At 30.4% G+C, this 6,000-nt stretch overlaps 4 non-coding genes across 4 annotated transcripts; all 4 read left to right on the top strand.

Moving 5' to 3' along the window:
- Positions 1 to 1,299: 1,299 nt before the first annotated feature.
- On the top strand, positions 1,300 to 1,371 carry TRNAE-UUC. The gene has a single exon. It is a non-coding gene; the product is annotated as a tRNA-Glu (tRNA).
- A 1,369-nt stretch (positions 1,372 to 2,740) lies between these two features.
- Positions 2,741 to 2,813, top strand: TRNAF-GAA. The gene has a single exon. It is a non-coding gene; the product is annotated as a tRNA-Phe (tRNA).
- Positions 2,814 to 2,905: 92 nt separating this feature from the next.
- TRNAE-UUC lies at positions 2,906 to 2,977 on the top strand. The gene has a single exon. It is a non-coding gene; the product is annotated as a tRNA-Glu (tRNA).
- A 2,935-nt stretch (positions 2,978 to 5,912) lies between these two features.
- On the top strand, positions 5,913 to 5,985 carry TRNAF-GAA. Its single transcript has one exon. It is a non-coding gene; the product is annotated as a tRNA-Phe (tRNA).
- The last annotated feature ends 15 nt before the right edge of the window (positions 5,986 to 6,000 follow it).

Below are 6,000 nucleotides of genomic sequence, written 5' to 3'. Positions count from 1 at the left end.
CGCAGATGGCGAGGACGCTGATTGTATAAACAATCAGCGTCCAAAGTAGCTTTGGACGCGCAAAATGATTATTCGCGCAAAATGATTATTCGGTGGACACTTATTCACTATTGTATCTTGGTGATCGAAGAATAGTGAATTTCCTCCTTGAAGTGAAAGGAGAAGAGTGGACTAGGAGGATTACACCACCTCTGAACCACTATAAATCTCTCTCTCTATTTACTTACTGCTCATATATTTTGTGCATGCTTATTCTAACTGCGAACTAACCCGGTTACGATTTATCGCTTATCTTTATATGTCTGGATTTGATAGTTCCCACATTTGCATGCAAGCCAAACTTTACGTACATCATCCTTGAACCATATCAAGTGTTTCTAACGTTTTGCATGTTTAGAATATCTCCTTGAGCACCGCACAAATTAAGCATAACACTTTACCGCTACTTATTCCGCTGCACGCTCTAAGTTGTTTATCTTGTTGATGCTTGTTACTTAGAGTTGAAATTATCAAAGTGTTTTGCCTTGTGTGTTTTCGAAGAAAGTTTGAAAAGTTAGAGAAGTCAATTCATCCCCCCCTCTAAACTTCTCGCCACCCTTTCGGGACCAACAGAGTCCAAACAACAAGACAACACTACATATTTAAAAATCCAATGTCCAAACATAACACAAAACTTAATTCAAATTACAAGATAGCAATCTAAGTGTCGAATAGAAATAAAAAATTGGGATTTAGCTAGAGAACTGAGAATTTAGTAATTAGTAATTAGGATATATACTCGGGCAATTTTCCAAATATAAAAACATTTAGGTATAATTAGATACATATATGTGATGAAAGGAAATGTCACAGTTTTTTATGCGTACATTAGACTTTATAATAATTATAGAGTTGTTATTAAAGATGATTGGCTTTGGATTGTGGTAACAACTGAATCATGCACAAGAGATATTTGGTGTAGTGTAATGAAATTGGTTTGTTTCTCATGTACATAATCATCATGGCTATGTTTTAACTTTTAATCAGAGTGTGAAGACGCAATAATGATTATGCGAAGCAATATGTGGATCATAATAACTTATGGTTACAAAAAGCTAAAAGTTCGTTTATTAAGAATGTCAAGTTTTTATGAGATGCGGGGATAGCTTAGTGGGGAGAGTGTTAGACTGAAGATTTGAAGGTCACGTGTTTGATCCACATTTACCTCAACTTAGCTTTGATGGTTTTAAAGTATTAATCATACAATTATAAATTAATATTTTTGAAAAGATGATTTTCAACAAGAATCCGTGGAAGCGTTCTGTTGTCGTCCAGCGGTTAGGATATCTGGCTTTCACCTAGGAGACCCGGGTTTGATTCCCGGCAACGGAAGATTTCATATCTATCAATTTAGAGAAGATTTGTAGTGCAAAGTATGGTTTAATATTGGCTTTCTGTCGGGGTATGTCCCGTGTATTTGTTTATACGTCTCGTGTTTGCTTCCCAAGTAATTCTTACCAATATAATAAACCAAACATTGCTTAAATACATTTTTCTTTATTTCTTTTTTTTTTTTATAAATAAAATCAATCTATCAAAGTAATATCGGTAAAAATATCTCATAGTGATATTATAAATTCACTCATGTTGCTATATATTTCTTCAATATATTCTTACAATAAATGTGTGAAATATTAATAATATAGATGACCTATGATGACTTACGTTACCTACAATAGTGGCTTAGTGACTGTGCAATAGTAATTTAATGAACAAGTAAAAATGTTTTGATGGACGAGCATAAATGACTTAATGAACTTCTAGGAGTTACTTTTTTTTTTTCAAAGGACTTGCAATAGTGACTTAATCAACTTGAAATAGTAATTTAACGAACATGCAATAATATCTTGATAAACTTGTAAATTTACTTAATGGAATTGTAATTATAGTAATTAAAAGAACCTACAATTAGGGGTCGGAATTTCGATTTATCGTTCGCATCCTTTTTTTTTTTCTCGGTTTGATTTATATTTTTTAAGTTTTGAAAATACGAAACCATTCTATTTTACATTGTAGTTTAGTTTGGTTCGTTCAATTAGAGAACATTAACATTCTCTTGTTCTTTCGCCGCAATTAATTAATTAATTAATTAATTAATTAATTAATTTTTATTAATTTAAAATTTAAAATCGAATCAACACGTCAACGATGCATATTTCAAATTCCTCAATCAATAATGAGTCCAAACAACAAGACAACACTACATATTTAAAAATCTAATGTCCAAACATAACACAAAATTAATTCAAATTACGAGATAGCAATCTAAGTGTCGAATAGAAAAAAAAAATTGGGATTTAGCTAGAGAATTGAGAATTTAGTCATTAGTAATTAGGATATATACTCGGGTAATTTTCCAAATATAAAAACATTTATGTATAGTTAGATACATATATGTGATGAAAGGAAATGTCACAGTTTTTTATGCTTACATTAGACTTTATAATAATTATAGAGGTGTTATTAAAGATGATTGGCTTTGGCTTGTGGTAACAATTAAATCATGCACAAGAGATATTTGGTGTAGTGTAATGAAATTGGTTTGTTTCTCATGTACATAATCATCATGGCTATGTTTTAACTTTTAATCAGAGTGTGAAGACGCAATAATGACTATGCGAAGCAATATGTGGATCATAATAACTTATGGTTACAAAAAGCTAAAAGTTCGTTTATTTAGAATGTCAAGTGTTTATGAGATGTGGGGATAGCTCAGTTGGGAGAGCGTCAGACTGAAGATCTGAAGGTCACGTGTTCGATCCACGTTCACCGCAACTTAGCATTGATGGTTTTAAAATATAAACCATACAATTATAAATTAATATTTTTCAAAAGATGATTTTCAAAAAAGAATCCATGGAAGCGTTCCGTTGTCGTCCAGCGGTTAGGATATCTGGCTTTCACCCAGGAGACTCGGGTTCGATTCCCGGCAATGGAAGATTTCATATCTATCAATTTAGAGAAGATTTGTAGTGCAAAGTATGGTTTAATATTGGCTTTCTGTCGGGGTATGTCCCGTGTATTTGTTTATACGTCTCGTGTTTGCTTCCCAAGTTATTCTTACCAATATAATAAACCAAACATTGCTTAAATACATTTTTCTTTATTTCCTTTTTTTTTAATAAATAAAATCAATCTATCAAAGTAATATCGTTAAAAATATCTCATAGAGATATTATAAATTCACTCATGTTGCTATATATTTTTTCAATATATTCTTACAATAAATGTGTGAAATATTAATAATATAGATGACCTATGATGACTTACGTTACCTACAGTAGTGGCTTAATGACTATGCAATAGTAATTTAATGAACAAGTAATAATGTTTTGATGGACGAGCATAAATGACTTAATGAACTTGTAGGAGTTACTTTTTTTTTTCAAAGGACTTGCAATAGTGACTTAATCAACTTGAAATAGTAATTTAACGAACATGCAATAATATCTTGATAAACTTGTAAATTTACTTAATGGAATTGTAATTATAGTAATTAAAAGAACCTACAATTAGGGGTCGGAATTTCGATTTATACTTCGCGTCGTTTTTTTTTTCTCGGTTTGATTTATATTTTTTAAGTTTTGAAAATACGAAACCATTCTACTTTACATTGTAGTTTAGTCTGGTTCGTTCAATTAGAGAACATTAACATTCTCTTGTTCTTTCGCCGCAATTAATTAATTAATTAATTTTTATTAATTTAAAATTTAAAATCGAATCAACACGTCAACGATGCATATTTCAAATTCCTCAAACAATAATGAGTCCAAACAACAAGACAACACTACATATTTAAAAATCTAATGTCCAAACATAACACAAAATTAATTCAAATTACAAGATAGCAATCTAAGTGTCGAATAGAAAAAAAATTGGGATTTAGCTAGAGAATTGAGAATTTAGTAATTAGTAATTAGGATATATACTCGGGTAATTTTCTAAATATAAAAACATTTAGGTATAGTTAGATACATATATGTGATGAAAGGAAATGTCACAATTTTTTATGCTTACATTAGACTTTATAATAATTATAGAGGTGTTATTAAAGATGATTGCTTGGCTTGTGGTAAAAATTGAATCAAGCACAAGTGATATTTGGTGTAGTGTAATGAAATTGGTTTGTTTCTCATGTACATAATCATCATGGCTATGTTTTAACTTTTAATCAGAGTGTGAAGACGCAATAATGGCTATGCGAAGCAATATGTGGATCATAATAACTTATGGTTACAAAATGCTAAAAGTTTGTTTATTAAGAATGTCAAGTTTTTATGAGATGCGGGGATAGCTCAGTTGGGAGAGCGTCAGACTGAAGATTTGAAGGTCACGTGTCCAATCCACATTCATCGCAATTTAGCTTTGATGGTTTTAAAATATAAACCATACAATTATAAGTTAATATTTTTCATAAAATGATTTTCAACAGAGAATCCATGGAAGTGTTCCGTTGTCGTCCAGCGGTTAGGATATATGGCATTCACCCAAGAGACCCGGGTTTGATTCTCGGCAAAAGAAGATTTCATATCTATCAATTTAGAGAAGATTTGTAGTGCAAAGTACGGTTTAATATTGGCTTTCTCTCTGGGTATGTCCCGTGTATTTGTTTAGACGTCTCGGGTTTGCTTCCCAAGTTATTCTTACCAATATAGTAAACCAAACATTGCTTATATAAATTTTTCTTTATTTCTTTTTTTTGTTTATTAATAAAATCAATCTATCAAAGTTATATCGTTAAAAATATGTCATAGAGATATTATATATTCACTCATGTTGCTATATATTTTTTCAATATATTCTTACAATAAATGGGTGAAATATTAATAATATAGATGACCTATGATGACCTACGTTACCTACAATAGTGGCTTAATGACTATGCAATAGTAATTTAATGAACAAGTAATAATGTTTTGATGGACGAGCATAAATGACTTAATGAACTTGTTGGAGTTACTTTTTTTTTTTTTCAAAGGACTTGCAGTAGTGACTTGATCGACTTGAAATAGTAATTTAACGAACATGCAATAATATCTTGATAAACTTGTAAATTTACTTAATGGAATTGTAATTATAGTAATTAAAAGAACCTACAATTAGGGGTCGGAATTTCGATTTATAGTTCGCGTCCTTTTTTTTTTTCTCGGTTTGATTTATATTTTTTAAGTTTTGAAAATACGAAACCATTCTATTTTACATTGTAGTTTAGTTTGGTTCGTTCAATTAGAGAACATTAACATTCTCTTGTTCTTTCGCCGCAATTAATTAATTAATTTTTATTAATTTTAAATTTAAAATCGAATCAACACGTCAACGATGCATATTTCAAATTCCTCAATCAATAATGAGTCCAAACAACAAGACAACACTACATATTTAAAAATCCAATGTCCAAACAAAACACAAAACTTAATTCAAATTACAAGATAGCAATCTAAGTGTCGAATAGAATAAAAAATTTGGGATTTAGCTAGAGAACTGAGAATTTAGTAATTAGTAATTAGGATATATACTCGGGTAATTTTCCAAATATAAAAACATTTAGGTATAGTTAGATACATATATGTGATGAAAGGAAATGTCACAGTTTTTTATGCTTACATTAGACTTTATAATAATTATAGAGGTGTTATTAAAGATGATTGTCTTTGGCTTGTGGTAACAATTAAATCATGCACAAGAGATATTTGGTGTAGTGTAATGAAATTGGTTTGTTTCTCATGTACATAATCATCATGGCTATGTTTTAACTTTTAATCAGAGTGTGAAGACGCAATAATGACTATGCGAAGCAATATGTGGATCATAATAACTTATGGTTACAAAAAGCTAAAAGTTCGTTTATTTAAAATGTCAAGTTTTTATGAGATGTGGGGATAGCTTAGTTGGGAGAGCGTCAGACTGAAGATCTGAAGGTCACGTGTTCGATCCACGTTCACTGCAACTTAGCATTGATGG

This window comes from Ipomoea nil, unplaced genomic scaffold, assembly GCF_001879475.1.
Source record: "Ipomoea nil cultivar Tokyo-kokei standard unplaced genomic scaffold, Asagao_1.1 scaffold2144, whole genome shotgun sequence".
Taxonomy (NCBI): Eukaryota; Viridiplantae; Streptophyta; class Magnoliopsida; order Solanales; family Convolvulaceae; genus Ipomoea; species Ipomoea nil.
The sequence above is the reverse complement of the archived record's forward strand: the minus strand, read 5'-3'. Positions and strand labels throughout refer to the sequence as shown.